Source organism: Sus scrofa, chromosome 1 (genome assembly GCF_054392235.1).
Source record: "Sus scrofa isolate SSC_HxYL_T2T_F1_AM1 chromosome 1, Sscrofa_HxYL_maternal_Yorkshire_Landrace_v2.0, whole genome shotgun sequence".
Lineage (NCBI taxonomy): Eukaryota > Metazoa > Chordata > Mammalia > Artiodactyla > Suidae > Sus > Sus scrofa.
The window spans coordinates 281,258,248-281,276,113 of record NC_139383.1 but is presented as its reverse complement, the minus strand read 5'-3'; the positions used below and the strand labels follow the sequence as shown (position 1 = coordinate 281,276,113).

The 17,866-nt window shown below is 43.7% G+C and overlaps 1 protein-coding gene and 1 non-coding gene across 29 annotated transcripts in view; one reads left to right on the top strand and one right to left on the bottom strand.

Moving 5' to 3' along the window:
- GARNL3 (GTPase activating Rap/RanGAP domain like 3) overlaps positions 1–17,866 on the bottom strand; it is a 147,651-nt gene that overhangs the window by 85,141 nt on the left and 44,644 nt on the right. The gene's annotated exons all lie outside the window — the stretch shown is intronic.
- Positions 3,831–3,933, top strand: LOC146407281 (U6 spliceosomal RNA). The gene has a single exon (XR_014832521.1). It is a non-coding gene; the product is annotated as a U6 spliceosomal RNA (small nuclear RNA).

The following is a 17,866-nucleotide window of genomic DNA, read 5'->3' as shown; positions in this document are numbered from 1 at the left end:
ATAAACCAATGGGACCTAATCAAATTGAAAAGCTTTTGCACAGCAAAGGAAACCCAAAAGAAAACAAAAAGACAACTTACAGAATGGGAGAAAGTAGTTTCAAACGATGCAATGGACAAGGGTTTAATCTCCAGAATATACAAGCAACTTATACAACTCAACAGCAAAAAAGCCAATCAACCAATGGAAAAATGGGCAAAAGACCTGAATAGACTGTTCTTCAAGGAAGATACACAGATGGCCAGCAAACACATGAAAAAATGCTCAACATCGCTGATTATAAGAGAAATGCAAATCAAAACTACCATGAGATACCACCTCATACCAGTCAGAATGGCCATCATTAATAAGTCCACAAATAACAAGTGCTGGAGGGGTTGTGGAGAAAAGGGAACCCTCCTGCACTGCTGGTGGGAATGTAAACTGGTACAGCCACTATGGAGAACAGCATGGAGGTACCTTAGAAATCTATACATAGGACTACCATATGACCCAGCAATCCCACTCTTGGGCATATATCTGAACAAAACTCTACTTAAAAGAGTTCATTGCCGTACTGTTCATTGCAGCACTATTCACAATAGCCAAGACATGGAAACAACCCAAATGTCCATCAACAGATGATTGGATTGGGAAGATGTGGTATATATATGCAATGAAATACTACTCAGCCATAAAAAATGACATAATGCCATTTGCAGCAACATGGATGGAACTAGAGACTCTCATACTGAGTGAAATGAGTCAGAAAGACAAAGACAAATACCATATGATATCACTTATAACTGGAATCTAACATACAGCACAAATGAACATTTCCACAGAAAAGAAAATCATGGACTTGGAGAATAGACTTGTGGCTATTCGATGGGAGAGGGAGGGAGTGGGAAGGATCAGGAGTTTGGCGTTAACGGATACAACTTGGAATAGATTTACAAGGAGATCCTGCTGAGTAGCATTGAGAACTACGTCTAGATACTCATGTTGCAACAGAACAAAGGGTGGGAAAAAAATGTACACATGTAAGAGTAACTTGGTCCCCATGCTGTACAGCGGGAAAAAAAAAAAATCCGGCATTGCCATGGCTATTAGACCCCCAGTCTAGCCTGGAAACTTCCATATGCCACAGGTGCGGCCCTAAAACAAACAAACAAACAAACAAATAAATAAAAAGGGCAAAGTAAAAGCATTCACGGTAAGTTGGGGGAAAATGGTGAGGGACAATAAAATCAGAAGGTAAAACTTAGGGGAAAATATCAGATTTAAAAAGTTATGGTACATAAACAAATAGATCCACTCACTCCCAAAATATAATTATAGACACTCATTATAAAACACAACTACTATAAATAGATGGAGTTTCTAAAATTATAAGTATAGTGAGGGATTTTAGTAAAGTGTTCTCTGATATGTCAAGGCAAAAAACTATTAAGGAATTACAGAAGAATCAAATAATCAAATTAGGGATTTTCCACCATGGCTCAGTGGGTTACAAGTCTGACGAGTGTCCACAAGGACACAGGTTCAATCCCTGGCCTCGCTCAGTGGGCTAGGTATCTGGCATGGCCATGAGCTGTGATGTAGTTCACAGATGTGGCTGGGGTCCCAAGCTGCTGTGGCTGTGGCCTGCAGCTACAGCTCCAATTCACCCTGGCCTGGGAGCTTCCATACACTGCAGGCGCGGCCCCAAGAAGCAAAATAAATAAATAAAATAAAATTAATAGGCATGATTTAACAGACATATACTGAATTTATCAAGGTACAAACAGAGAACACACACCTTTTAAGAACATCTTTAAAGTTTTAAAAACGGATCCAATATTAGATCGAAAGCAAGCATGGATAAATATTCTAAATCAAAATAGAAACTGTATGGACGACTTTTTAGGATAGTGCAATTGAATGAGGAATTAGTGTTAAAGGATAAAAAATGGGGACTTTAAAAATATACATCTGATACAATGACGAAAAGACAGTCCCTTCAATAAGTGGTGCTGGGAAAACTGGACAGCCACATGGAAAAGAATGAAATTAGAACACTTCCGAACACCACACACACAAATAAACTCAAAATGGATTAAAGACCTAAATATAGGACTGGATACTATAAAACTCTGCAAGGAAAACATAGGCCAAACACTCTCCAATATAAACCACAGCAATATCTTCTCACATTCACCTCCTGGAGTAATGACAATAAAGACAAAAATAAACAAATGGGACTTAATTAAACTTAAAAGTCTCTGCACAGCAGAGGAAACCCTAAAGAAAATGAAAAGACAACCCACAGAATGGGAGAAAATCTTTGCAAATGAAGCGACTGACAAGGGATTAATCTCCAAAATTTATACACACCTTCTGCAGCTCAATACCAAAAAAACAAACTACCCCATCAGAAAATGGGCGGAAGATGGAGTTCCCATTGTGGCTCAGCAGAAATGAATCCGACTAGTATCTTTGAGGATTCAGGTTCCATCCCTGGCCTTGCTTCAGTGGGTTAAGGATCTGGCATTGGCATGAGCTATGGTGTAGGTAGCAGATGAGGCTTGGATCCAGTATTGCTGTGGCTGTGGTGTAGGTCGGCAGCTTGGATTTGACCTCTAGCCTGGGAACCTCACATACTGCGGGCGCACCCCTAAAAAACAAAATAAATAAATAAATAATAAAATTGGCAGAAGATCTAACCAGATAATTCTCCAAAGAAGACATACAGATGGCCAAAAAAACACATGAAAAGATGTTCAACATCACTCATTATTATTAGAGAAATGCAAATCAAAACCACTACAGGTACCACCTTACACCAGCTAGAATGGCCATCATCAAAAAGTCTATGAACAATAAATGCTGGAGAGGATGTGGAGAAAAGGGAACCCTATTACACTGTTGGTGGGAATGTAAATTGCTGCAACCACTGTGGAAAACAGGATGGAGATTCCTCAGAAAACTAAAAACAGAATTACCATTTGATCCAGCAGTCCTACTCCTGGGCATCTATCCAGAGACAACCATGACTCGAAAAGATACATGTTCTCCAATGTTCATTCCAGCACTATATACAGTAGCCAAGACATGGAAACAACCTAAATGTCCATTGACAGAGGAGTGGATAAGGAAGATGTGGTACATATACACAATGGAACATTACTCAGCCATTAAAAGGAAAGAAATGGCAGCATTTGAAGCAACATGGATGGACTTGGAGGTTATCATGCTAAGCGAGGTTAGTCAGACTGTGAGACACCAACATCATATGCTATCACTTACACATGGAATCTAAAAAAAGGACACCAATGAACTTCTTTGCAGAACAGATACTGACTCACAGACTTTGAAAAACTTATGGTTTCCAAGGGAGACAGGTTAGGAGGTGGGGGATGGGCTGGGGGTTTGGGATGGAAATGCTATAAAGCTGGGTTGTGAAGGTCATTGTACAACTATGAATGTCATAAAATTCATGGAGTAATTAAAAAAATAAAAATAAAAATATATATCTGAAAAAACTCTTGGATCAAGTAGGAAAACTAAAACTGGACACTATTCAACAACGAGAAAAGTACCTATCAAAACAGATAATGGGACAGATGCCATATTTACAGGAAAATTCATAATCTTAAATGACTTCGTTATTAACCAAGAAGGAATAAAAATGATGAACTAAGGCATTAACTTTTAGAAGATATAAAAAGAACAATGAAATAAGCCCAAGGAAAACAGGGGGAAGGAATCAACAGACGATCAGAGCAGAGATTACAGATTTAGAAAGGCAGTAGAATCAATAAACACATCCAAGAGATCACCAGCAAGTCCGATTCTAAAAAGGCGAGGGCCAGCTTTGGCAGCATGTGCTCTAAATGTGGAAAGACACGGAGAAGATTAGCGTGGTCACTGCAGAAGGATGCCGTGCAAATTCATGAAGTGTTCCATATTTTTATAAATTAGGAGTTTGGGATTAACAAATACACACAACTATATATAAAAGAGAGAGACAACAAGGGTGTACTACCCAGCACGAGGAACTATATTCAAAATCCTGTAATAACCCAGAGTGGAAAAGAATCTGTAAAAGAATATATATGTATTTGTATACATATCTACACAAAGTGATTCAGTATCACTTTGCTGTACACCTGAAACTAACACAATAATGTGCATCAATTATATTTCAATAAAATAAATAAATAAAAAGCAGAGAAAAAGCACAAATACACAGTGATGAAGAAAGTGTAATTGCTAAGAAGAGATTTTAAAAAGTGTGGGAGACTACCACATGAGACTAGGCAAATATTCCCCAAAATTTTAGTGAAATGGCAATTTTCTAGCAAAATATACATAATGAAGATTATTTATTAAGAAATCTGCATATACCAAGAACTGCTTGTAGGACGGGGGAGGATGTCAGAACACGCCCCACAGAGGCAGTCCCGGCTCTGAGGGCCTCAGGAGGAGGGGAAGGGCCCCACCCCACCTGCCAGTCACCCTCACTGCCCGGGAAAGCAGGGAGCTTCCCTTTAGAGGATGCAAATAGCAGAATTCTTTGGCATTTGTTTTGCTGCAGAAATTTAGGGAAAGGGTATTAACACACATTGGGCCTCAGTGATGCTCAGAACAAAGGACCAGATTTTTACGTTATTTCACTGTACTTTGTCGAATGTCTCTAATTTGGTCCTACACCAAAAGAGCAGTGCTGAGGAGGGATGTGCCCGATGAGAGAGAAAACGGGAAAAGCAGATCAAATCGTCACCAGGTTAGGCTCTGCCAGGCCCTGTGAGCTATGCCTTTAGAGTTTCTGCATCAGCCATTACTGAAACCACTAGCCCCACTTAAATCTAATTTCAAATTAATTAAACTACTAAAATAAAAAACACTCAGTTCCTCTGTTGCACCGTGCGTCTTGCAAGTGTTCAGCAGCAGGTGGCTGCTATGCTGGACAGTACAAATGACACATTTCCACAATCCCAGAAAGTTCTACTGGAGGAGGCTCTGACATGCTGGAGTTTGGCGCAGGTCTGGGTGACCAAGATCCCTGCAGTTTCTCAGGCTAAAACTCCACCAGTTAGTCATATCCCCTAAAAACGGTGGAAATTCATATAATGTAATAGCTGAAGAAAAGGTTTTGGTCCAGTCTCAGCCACACTGTGATGGATTCACTGAACACTAAACAGTGTTCAATGTATTAGATGTTTCATTTTTGGAAAAAAAAAAAAGTGATATCCCAGCAATAATATCCATGATTTAGCAAATTAATGCAAGAAAAATTAAAAATAGGAAGAATACAGTATTCATTAATTACTGTAAATAAATGTATTCTTAGTTTAATCTTAGCAGCAATTAGAAGAGGATATCTCCTAAATGAATACAAATACATGCATTTTCAAAAGCAAAAGGCTCTTTTCCTCTGCACTGCATTGCTTTGTTTCTTTAGGCAAATGTCGGTTTCATACCTAAAGCAATGCTCAGATTCCCTGCAGTCTCTGTTTGTCATGCCCTGTGTACTTGGCATTCAGGTATCCTAAATCACAGGAACAGGATTTTAACCTAGGGGAAAAAATTCCTTAAAAATTTATGTAAACTAGGGAGTTCTCTGTGGCACAGGGGGTTAAGGATCCAGTATGGTCACTGCAAGCAGCTCGAGTCACTGCTGTGGCACGGGTTCAATCCCTGGCCTGGGAACTTTCACGTGTCGTGGGCACAGCTGAAAAAAATGTGTGTAAATTATATCTTTAAAAGTAATAGTTCAGATTTCCGTCCCTCCCGCCCATCTCCTTTCTTTAAAATGAAGGGTTACAAGTGTGTTCTGGCACTCAACTGATTAGGTTCAAATCTCAGTTCCACATGCATTAGCTGTGCGACCTTGGGCAAATCAGTTAGTTCTTTCCTCTCCAAATTTCATTTTCCTTATCTCTAAAATGAGGACAATGAGTGCAGCCACTTCTAGGCTCATGGAGAGGATTCAATGATACAAAACACGGGCTGCACCTAGGCTAGTGCCTGGACATAGGAGGCGCTCAATCCTGTTATAACAACAGCGACGCCATCACAATAATAACACTAATACAGTAATGATTCATATAAAATGTCCTGATCCTTATTAGTATGATTAAGCCATTTTAATGCTGCAGGTAAACTCCTGGAAGGCATGTTTAAACATCTGCTTCTCTTCCAACATTACTGAGAACCAATCTCTCAGGGTCTGTACTAACCACTGGATTTATAAAGACAAATGCAACATGATCTCTGCCCTGGAGGAGCACAGAGCCTAGTGCGAGACACACACACACACACACACGTATAAACAGATAAATCACCACACAACCTGGTTAAATGCCGCAGCACAGAAGCGAGGATGGGGCACGGGGCGGAGCTCAGAGGCTGGAGGGGCGACTCCGCTTGGGGGAGCTGAAGGTTTCATTGCTATAATGCAGTTTACTCTGCAAGATGCATAGGACCTTTGAGAAATGATTCCCAACATAAGCAGATTTTTAAAAACCACAAACAGTGGTCAAACAGACCACTGAATATGCAAATCACAGACACGCAAACACATAGAAATATACATACCCCGGACTTATCGAGGACTGCGCAGAAGGGAAGAAAGTTAAAATGTTTCCACCAAAAAAGGCCTAAATATGGGTGGAATGAGCCCTCCCCTGCCCGGTGGGTGCTGCTCCTGGGCCCTTTCTCCTGGTCACTCTGGTTCACTTGTGCCACCTGCAGGGAGAGACGTGGGGAACGGGGACCAGGAGAGATGTTCTCTTTCTCCCAGTCTTCACCTCCATCCTATTCGGCTTTGGCCAAAGGGCAGGGAATAGATCTGGGAGGTTGGGCAGCTGGAGGGCTGAGCACCAGGGCGCATATCAGAACACCCAGGTTGGTTAGAAGATTCTCCAGCAATGAAGATAAAGGTTGGCTGAAGAACCACCAACGTCTCGGATCTGGGCTCAGGCTTTTCTCAGCACCCTCACCTCTGGCCACCATCCTCGGCAAACTCAACGTCCATCACAGTGATTTATCCACTGTCTTGAGCTTGCGTCCTTCTGCTTTCTCAAATCTAATGCCCTCCCTTGACTTCATGGCTTTGCCATCCACTGCTAAAATCCTAAACCGGTTCCCACCCACCCTGGTTCAGCTTTGTCATCACAGTCTCTAACTGATAACCCACCTGGCTCTGCTGGTACACATTCTAGCTGGGGATCTGCAGTTAATCTCAACACTGCCCTTACCCACACCCAGACCTTCGTACTGCTGACTTCTACTTAATCCCACCAAGTCGATCCCAGCTCCCAATCACCCTCTACCTAGTAAATGCTCACTTTTCCATTCTGTGTTCAGAGTAACAAGACTCCATAAGACCAAGTCCACACAAGCTCCTGCCCCGTGAGCCTGGCTAGACTGTCACTACCACCCCAGTTCTTTCACTCATTCCTTTTCATGTCCCAATACCACTCCCACTTTGCCCCTGATTTGTCCGTCACCAAGTCACCGCTGTGGGAACACCTTTTCTTCTAAGCAATGATCTTTCCGCCTGGTCTCTTGAGAAATCGGAGGGAAGGCAGGATGAGTACTGTCATCTCACCCTCCATCTCAACATATATCTGCCTTAGTTTCCTCATGAAAATGATATCTGACAGGCAGCTCCTGATATGCAAATTCCCAGTAAAATATTTGTGAGGATTCAGCACAAAAGATGACAGTTGCTGAGTCTGAAGACAGACTGCCTATCTTGTGGCCAAAATATCAGGGCATTTTTTACTTCGTACATGGCCAGTGGAGAAGAACTGGGAAACACACTTGGTGGCCTGAAACAGAGCAAACCTGTGGTCATCACAGAGCTGGGAGGTACTTTATTCTCCTCTCCTCCATCTGCTTTTGGCTAAGAAACACTGGGTCTATATGAGAAGCAACAATAAAACATCAGGGGTCATCATTTTACTGCATGAGCACTGCATTTTAAGATAGCCCCAGCCATTCTAGCATCTCTTTTTCTCTCCAAGAAAACATTGGGTGAGATGTGGGGAGGGAGGAAGACCAAGTGCACCTCAAAACATGCAGCCTTCCGAAGCAAAGTACCATGGATCGGGAGGGAGCTGGAAGGGTCCTGGTGGCAGAGCATCCTGGGGCATGCAGGTTTGCCAATACGCCAAGCTGTTGGCTGCCCCTAAGTGTGGTTGGGGGTGGGGGAAGATTTAAACTTCGTAATCTCCATCCCACTTTTTAATCTACACAGATGATATTTCTCAAGGTTCTGTAAAAAGCTAAGCAAGCATTACTTGAACACTCCTCGTCCAACCAGACTGCTCCCTGCAGCCCCCTAAACCCTGGATATACCTATCAATTCTAGAGCCACTGGTTCAGAAGAGCAAAAAGCCAAGCACGGAGAACAGCCTATCTCTGGCAGAGTTTTATAAGATAAACACCAACCAGACCCCAGATATTGGTCAGGGAGCTTCCCACAACCACCAGTCATCCAGATGTTCAGTTCAGAGAAGCTGCAATAGTTCAGTAAGGAGAGCTGAGGGCCAGTTGAACATTCTGTCTGTTGGAAAATGCAAGGTCTGAGTAGCTCTTTGTTTTTGTCTGAAGATTGTGCAAAAAGAAAAAAACAACATGGGAGTTATGAAAATAATGCTACATATGATCCTGAAAACTAAAAAAGGAAGCACACTATTTTTTTTTTTTTTTTTACAATAAACCAAAAGAAAATTTTAGAGAAGCAGTTGTCCTCAATCGGCCAGAAGCCACAATTTTGGCAACAACCGTATAAAGCTTGTGGAAGTGGGCAAGATAAAAGAGGACCAAAAAATGCAGATGTAGGATTAACATCCTCTTTGGAGGCAGAAAGCAAGATGTTTATTGCGGAATACAGAAAGAGTAATGGGTTTATCATTTGAGATGCTTTCTCAGAATAAAAAGAGACAAAATGAAAATAATGAGAAAGAAAAGACAGGGAGGACGGAGAAAAAGCCCTTTCTTGTTGCAAGGGGAGAAAATGAGCAATCATCAAAGATATAGTTGAAGAAAACATTCATTCGAAACATAAGACCTGGGTCTAAGCATCACGAAATGTTGTAAGCAAAACTGATGAGACCAGACACACGCAGAGAAACTATGGGAACGTGGAACATCAAAGAATAAAGGAGACTTGAGAAAGATCCAGGCAGGGAGGGACAGTTACCACGAAGAAAATAAACTGCCTCAGGTGTCTTCCTGAACACAAAAGGCCAGCAGGTAACTATACCGGTTGAAGGGTGTTTCCTCTTTCCCCTCCCCAAATCTACACCCACCTGGAACCAGAATGTGCCCTTATTTGCAAAGAGGATCTTTACGAGCCCAAGGGCTGGTGTCCTTAGAAGATGAGAGAGAGGGAGATGCAGATACAGACATGCAGGTCAGGAGGCCCTGTAATGCAGGAGCAGAGCCGGGAGTGAAGCAGCTACAAGCCAGAGGATGCCAGCCATCAATCACTGGCAGCCTCAGAAGCCCAGAGCCGAGGAAGGACTTTCCCCTTGAACCTTCAGAGAGGGAGGCCCTGGCCCTGCCGACATCTTGACATCAGACTTCTAGCCTCCAGAACAAAGAGAGACAAAGTTTCTGTTGTTTGAAGTCATTCAGTTTGTGGTAATTTGTTACATCAGGCCTAGGAAAATAATATAAAACAGATCAAAATGTGTGAAGTTTTAGGAGAGAGAGGTGATGACTGAGAAATTTAAAAACCAGCCTAGCTGTGTGTATGGGAGACACAGTTTGAGATATTCTTAGACACACATTGATTGGAAAAAGATAACCCGGGAGTTCGCTGATGGCCTAGCGGGCTGAGGCTCCTGCGTTCTCACCGCTGTGGCTCTGGTTGCTGCTGTGCAGCGGAGGTTCAATCCCTGGCCCAGGAATTCCCACATACTGCCTGGGTGGCAAAAAAGAAAAAAAAAAAAAGAGAGAGAGAGAGAGAGAGAACCTGAAATAAACGTTGCAACTCTCATTTAAAAAAAAAGAAAGAAAAAAGATAACCCTCATATACCACCTAAAAAACTTACCTGGAACTGCAGGATAAGGATGTCTGCAGCCATGATATTTACTGCTGTTGTGGAGTCAGACACCCCGAAGAGATTAAGAGATTTAGATGGAAGGAGACAAAGTTGTTTGTGGAAGAGTAACCAAGTCTTCAAAAAGAGTATACTTTGTGTTTAAGTAAAGAAGCACAGTAAAATATATAAACCCATTTTGTATATAAATTGAGTTAGAAAAAGGACATACACTAAATCTTAATAGTGATTATCCATAGGTGGTAGGATTACAGATGAATTTAATTTTCCAGGGCTTTTTCAATATATCTCAAATTTTTTATAATGAGCATGTATTCTTTTTATCACCAGAAAAGTATGTTTAGGACTTCCCACTGTGGTGCAGTGGGTTAAGAATCTGACTGCAGCAGCTTGGGTCGCTGCTGAGGTGCAGGTTTGTTTTCCAGTCCAACACAGTGGGCTAAAGGATCCAGTGTTGCTGCAGCTGTGGCATGGGCTGCAGTTGCAGCTCAGATTTAATCCCTGGCCTGGGAGCTTGAATATGCCAGGGGTTCAGCCATCAAAAGAAAAGGACTCAGTGTTGTTACTGCTGTGGCGTGGGTTCGATCCCTGGCCTGGGAACTTCTGCATGCCACAGGTGCAGCCAAAAAAAAATTTAAGAAAAGGAAGATGAATGGATCGGATACCAGATTTTTACCAAAGTTGATCTTTTAGCCAATATGTAGACATTTGTTAGTGAGCTTGGTGCCACTGGGGATACAACAAAAAAGAACCATGAGTCCTGCCCACTAGAAAAGGTAAGAAATGTGCAACAAATAAGTCTAATACTGTGAAGTATGACAGATGCCATAGAGAAATGTGAAGAATTTTTGGAGTAAAAGATGACTTTCCCATAGGGGACTCAGGTAAGGCAGAGGCATAGTTCAGGAAGGCATCCAGGAGGATGGAGAGGCACAGAGAAGCCCCCGAAGCCCAGGTGATGGTGAGGAAAGGCCATTTGGCTGGACCGTGGGCCACAGGAGCAAAAGCTCCAAAGACTGATTGTGGCAGGACCGTGGAAACTCTCAACTGACCAGCGAAAGAGTACCTACCCTGGAATTGCCATTGTGCCTCAGCAGGTTAAGGACCTGACTAGTATCTATGAGGATTCGGGTTTGATCCCTGGCCTCGCACAGTGGGTTAAGGATCTGGCATATTGCCATGAGCTGTGGTGGAGGTGGCAGACTTGGCTGGGATCTGGCATTGCTGTGGCTGTGGGGTAGGCCAGCAGCTGCAGCTCTGATTTGACCCCTGGCCTGGGAATTTCCATATGCCCTAAGTATGGCCATAAAAGACCAAAAAAATTTTTTTTAATTAAAAAAAAAAAATTGGCGTTCCTGTCGTGGCGCAGTGGTCAACAAATCAGACTGGGAACGATGAGGTTGCGGGTTTGGTCCCTGCCCCTGCTCAGTGGGTTAACGATCCGGCGTTGCCGTGAGCTGTGGTGTAGGTTGCAGAAGCGGCTCGGATCCCGCGTTGCTGTGGCTCTGGCGTAGGCCGGTGGCTACAGCTCCAATTAGACCCCTAGCCTGGGAACCTCCATATGCTGTGGGAGCGGCCCAAGAAATGGCACAAAAGACCAAAAAAAAAAAAAAAAAAAAAAAAAAGCACCTACTCTATTTCGCAAGTAAAGGAGAGATGTGAAGGCTTTTTGTTGTTTCGTTTTTGTTATTTTGCTTGTTTGAAAACAGAAAGATGCTGTGGGCAGAGTGGGACATTTGAGAAAAGGACTCTTTACAACATTAAGGAAATCAGGCCCCAGACTCACGTTAACAACAGCTGAGGATTCTGACAAACTGGATGTGATCTTATCAAACCTTGATGAATGAAATCTTTGAGAAGTCAGGTAGAGCAAGAGAATGTGCTAGAAGCTCAGAGAAAGAAGAAATGACACAAACGTCACACCGACGAGGGGGTTCACAGAAGCAAAATGCTTGCTCTTTTCCTATTCCTGTCCCCTCAAGAGATCGAATGAAGAACACATACGAATCATGTTTACAATGGGAGCATGTAAAAAACACCTGCTATTTGGCTCACTCCAAACCTGCCAAATAACAGCCTGAATTTATTTATTTTTTATTTTTTTATTTTTTGCTTTTTGGGGCCACGCCAGCAGCATATGGAAATTCCCAGGCTAGAGGTCGAATCGGAGCTGCAGCTGCCGGCCTACACCACAGTCACAACAACACTAGATCCCGACCGTACCTGCGACCTACACCACAGCTCATGGCAACACCGGATCCTTAACCCACTGAGCGAGGCCAGGGATCAAACCTGCATCCTCATGGATACTAGTCAGGTGTGTTACCCCTGAGCCACAATGGAAACTCCACACAGCCTGAATTTTAAACAAACCTCTCAAGATTTTTGTGCATGGAAGGTCTCAGGGGTATTGAAATAGCCGATAACAATGGCGAGATCACAGAACTTTTAAAAAATTACAACCTGCTGTGCATGAGATGGGGGGACCAGCTCTACAACCCACTAGTTGTGTGACTTTGGACAAGTTAATTAATCTTTTTGAACTTCAGTTACCTCATCTATAAAACAAAGGTAACAAAAGTATCTACAGCTCATCAGGTGGTTGTGAAATTTAAATTAGTACCTATATATATTTCCATACTTACATAATACATACAATATATATCCATGCCTATTTCTCTATCTATCTACCTACCTACCTTTCTATCTCTCTATCTATCCTCAAAAAGCTGTCTGTCTGGCATTGTATGTGCACATCCATGTGAAAAAGGGCAACTTAGCCATAAAAACTACTTAGAGCATATACCCAACAAGATGTGGTAAGAGATTGGATGTGGGCAATGGGTGATTTCCTGGTTTCTGAAATGAGCAACTGAAAGGAAGATAGAGCCATTTACCCAGTGGTTTGCATGGGTGAAGAGGGTCGATGATGAGTCAGTGGTGGGCACTTTAAGGTTCCGTTGCCCATGGCCACGTCCAGTGGGCATTTGGGCAGATGGTCCTATACGCTATGGGCAGAGACCTGGGAAGAATATATGGCTCTGTGAGTCACCAGACCAAAGACGGTACTTGAAGCCACGGGGGCAGGAAAGATCATGAGGAAAAGCACGAAGAGTGAGAAGAGTGTGAGACAGAAGCCCAAGGGGCATCCAAACTTAAGGGCCAGGGGAAGAGGAGGACCCCCTCAAAGAAGCTGGGAAGGTGGAAAAGGGAGGCAGGAGGACCACGATGAGAGCAGAGGTGCAGACGCTGAGGCAGGAGAACGTTCTCAGACCATCCACGCGCAATGTGGGCCCGAGAGCTAAAGACGAGAGGGCTCCGCTGGATCTGGTGGCAGGGAGGTCCCAGGTGACATCGGCAAGAGCAGGCTCAGTGAAGAGCAAGAAGGCGAATTTGGAGGGAAATCGTGGAACTATCGCAGGGCTCAGAAAAAACACTTAGAGTGGCTGAAATGTACTCCCACAGTCATTAAAAAGCCTTCGCATCTATTAAGCAAACACAGCCTGAGATTATATTTTAAAAGACTGCAGCACAGTGATAACTGCAATAGCCCAATTAAAAAGCTGAGGACAAAGAGCATACCATCCTTACACATAAAGGCGTCCAGAGTAACTGCTTTAATTAAAATAGTTCCATATAAAAATAAGAATATTAGTTGTGCCATGAGACTGGGAGCCCTTTCTGGTAAGTCAATCTCAGCAGGCAACCCTCGGGTTTGGGGCCTGACTTTCCTTAAATTCGCCCAGTGGGGGGAAAGGGGAGGAGCCAATTTTAGAACCCACAGATATTCTTTCTTACAAAGAGGGTGAGGCTGCTCCCAAGTGAATGCATGTGTACCCCAGGGGCATAGGGACTTAACTAGAAGCAGGAGAAAGACAAAGGACCTTGTCTTTGGGTCAGCTTGGGGAGGGGGGTGGTTGCTGAGAGCGATCTGAAAGAAGCTTCAAATGATCTGGGTCCCGAAGCCCCGGGGACATCTGTCCCAAGTTGCCTGTCTGGGGGCAGCTGATAAGTTAAAGGCGTTAGACTTTTTTCTGAGGGCCTAACAAAGAGCTACGAATATGAAAATATGAAAGGTGGCAAAAAGGAAATTCTTTTTAAAAGTGACGCGCCAAAAGAAGTAAAAAAGCGGCTTCCAAATTCTTGAGTGTGTGTTCACGGATATGCAAAACCACAATTTTGATAGTAGTCTTGCCTAAATTCAGAAGTAAACAGTTTCTTAAGCACCTTTCAGAAAACTGAAAATATTTTCTATTCATCAGAACAGTATAAAAGGTGTATAACTCTCTCTCTATATATATATTTTTACAATATAATATATATATATTGGTCACACCCGTGGCATGTAGAAGTTCCTGAGCAAGGGATCAAACCCGTACCACAGCAGTGACCCGAGCTCCTGCAGCGGCAATGCCGGATCCTTAACCTTCGGCACCACAAGGGAACTCCTAACATTATACATTTTTGATCAAGCTTAACATTTATTTTTGCTACAACTCCATGATAACACACATCGCTGAGCCCGTCTTATTGAAAGTTAAGGTGGGCATGTGACAGGACCTGGTGTAGGGCAGAGGTCACTTTGGCACCAGTAAGATGTAAGAGGCAATGGATATTAGCAAGCTGGCACCAAGGAAGACTGTGTGTTTGAGACACACATGAGAATTTTACCTCCAGAGTCTGTAAGAGACCACGGTCAAGGTAGAAAACTTGATTTGCTGCGAAGAATGGACTAGTAAGCAATGTGTGAACAGTTTGCATCTCTGGTTATACAAAATGCAAACTGTTGTACGTTGATCATGATGTGACAGTATCTGTATGGACACCAGGGTACCACATCCCACCAGCTGGAGACCACTGCAGTCACAGAACCACCACCCCAGGGGACCAGCTGGAGGCACCGGAGTCAGAGATCGTGAGCCGAGCTGAGGGTGTGGCAGCAGCGGGGAGGGTCACTCTGGGGAGGACAGGTGGCAGCACAGGGATGGGAGACTTGTGCGGCCACCAAGAAGAGGCCTGAGGATGGAGGGAGTGGAGCATCTGCAGTTCTGGTTCTGAAATTAGACCGCGTCCTGGTGCCGGGTATCATGGAGGTGGCTGTTTCCGGGATTGATTTTGCCTGGGAAAATTTGGACTTGTCTGGTATTCTTATTATGGGGTGTGTGTAACTAGTGGATCTGGAAGACTCTGGGGCATCCGCTATACAGACCATTAACGCCGGGCTCCGTGCTCAAGACGGTCACCCCACGGCTGGTCAGGTGATGCTAATTCTCCCCAGGTGTGGTTGATCCAAGGAAAACAGGTCATAAAATCACACTAATCAAAGACTAGGGGTGCTCCCACTATGGTTCAGCGCCAACAAACCCAACTAGTATGCATGAGGATGCTGGTTCCATCCCTGGCCTCGGTCGGCAGGTTAAGCATTTGGTGTTGCTGTGAGCTGTGGTGTAGGTTGCAGACATGGCTTGGATCCTGTGTTGCTGTGGCTGTGGCGCAGGCCAGCAGCTGCAGCTTGGATTTGACCCCTAGCCTGGGAACTTTCATATGCCACAGGTGAGGCCCTAAAAATACAAAAAAAAAAAAAAGTAGGGAAGGGAGGAGACAAGGGTTAAAAGCATTCTATGAACTAGATAACCATCAATGTGGGACAGAGGATATACTGTTAAGGGCTAGAAGCTGAATAGAGAAATCTTTTTAAAATGTATGCTCTATTTTTTTTTCAGAAAAGATCTAAAGCAGCTTACAGAAATATATCTCACTTGAAGGAGAAAATTAGAGAACAAATTCAGAACAAGGGAAAATTAGGTATGGATAAGTAAACTGAAGACAACAGAATAAGATTAGGCTGCATGTCACAAAGTCCTTTAAAGCTGTGAGAGGCCAGCCGTAAATATGGGCCTGAGTTTCCTAGAAGCCACCGCAAAGAGGGAAAAACCCTAGCTGTTTGGAAGATTTCCCACTGCCTATACGGCTAACAACAAAGCAGCTTTTTGGTCTCAGGAAAACTTTCCTCATAGGTTCTCTTAAAGGAGACACTGTATGACTGAGAAAAATCCTCAAGAACTTCCTGCAAGAGACACATCATCCAGAGCCATACGGCGCCTTTCCTTTCTGTCCTAAAACAGAAAGCAGAGCTACGCTACGCTGTTGTCAAAGGGCAGGGGTGTTTGCTCCAACAACCTGATTTCCTTAGGAAACAGCCTATAAGCTGCAGGGCTACAGGAGCCTGGGCTTGCAGACTAAGACATTTGGCGAAGGGCCTCTTGGAGGCAGACAGACCCGGGTTAAGGTCTGCGGGATCTCTCTGAGATGATCTGATAAGGGGGAATCCATTCAATGTCCACAAATGCCTTCTGAGCATCCACGTGTGTGGGGTAACCACGTAACATCAATGATGGCTGTTGGCGAGGATTAAACAGGTAAACGCCTCTAAAGTATTTAGCTCAGGGGACAGGTACATAGTAAGCACTGCGTAAATGTTGAAACTACCACTACAAATAAAATCATCATCACCATAAAAGATTTCTGGTTCCATTCTAATGCATAAACAATTACATGATTAAGGTTTCACAAGTTCATTACTGAAAATGGTTGCAATAATTTTACCCGGGAAAATGTTCAGTGTCAGCATTACCAGTTGCCCCCAAAAGCATCAAAAACTATCAAAAAGATATTTGGTGGCCTGGTGGTTAAGGATTTGGCATTGTCCCTGTGGTTCGATCTGTGGCCCTAGGAACTTCGGCATGCTGCAGGTGCAGCCAAAAAAAAAAAAAAAAAAATCAAAACGAGCCCCACAGTTTGGATAACTGATAACTCCAAGACAAATGTTGTGCCTTGCGGTACCTACATGAGTCAACCTGCTATAAAAGCCTTAGATACAAGCGAGTTAAATATTAGGGAACATCTGCCAAAATTATGAGTCTAGCTGTAGAATGTTGAAGTCTTGATGTTTTGATGTTCCTGAGGGAACCATGCTGGTACCTTCATTCACCTCCCAATTTGGTGATACTGCTTAGAATATAATTCTCCCATAAAATGCCTCTGAAAACACAAAGCCGACTCGACCCTGAACAGAGAAGAAAACTGCGCCTGGTCGGGGTGCTGGGCAGGCAGCTAAATCACTCATTAGCCAAGAGCCGTCTTTCTGCACAACAGTCCCATGGGCATCATTCAAATCCGTGCCTGAGCAAAAATACAAATTACTACCTATCAGACTCCAAAAATCTTCACACCGTCACAACCCCAAAGGGTGAAGCCTGCAGACGCCAACCCCAGTTCACGATAAACCTTTCTTTTGGTTGTATTAGGACAGTCAGACATCCTTTGAGGCCGTCCTGAGTTCATAACAACAAAACCGTGCTATCCTCACAGAGTCACATTCACGCGTTTCTTTCTGATACATCCGGGGAGCACGCGGCGGGTCCAAATGCCGGCTTGAGTCATTAGGGCGCAAGTTTGAAAAGGAGCGGACAATACACGACCCTGTTTTATCCCCGCTTGAAACGGCCTGCGGATCGTGACGTACCCAGTGCCATCAGATGTGGGTTATATGAGGAGCAGGTAGCAGCTGGGCTGGGCAGGGGAGAGGTCCTTGGGGTGCCCAATCATTTGTCATTCGTAACACATCCACTGAGTCAAAGGCCAAGAAGAGATCGATAAAAGCTACAAACAATCTTATGCTTCTCCTGACAGATTTCGATATCAAGCGATGAAGAATGGTCGATGGGGTAATAGCTGTGCCTTGCTTAGAATGCGGCCCTGAGAGACCAGACTTTCAATTCATCAAGAAGAAAAATGGCATACGTTTCGGACGGAATACACTGCAG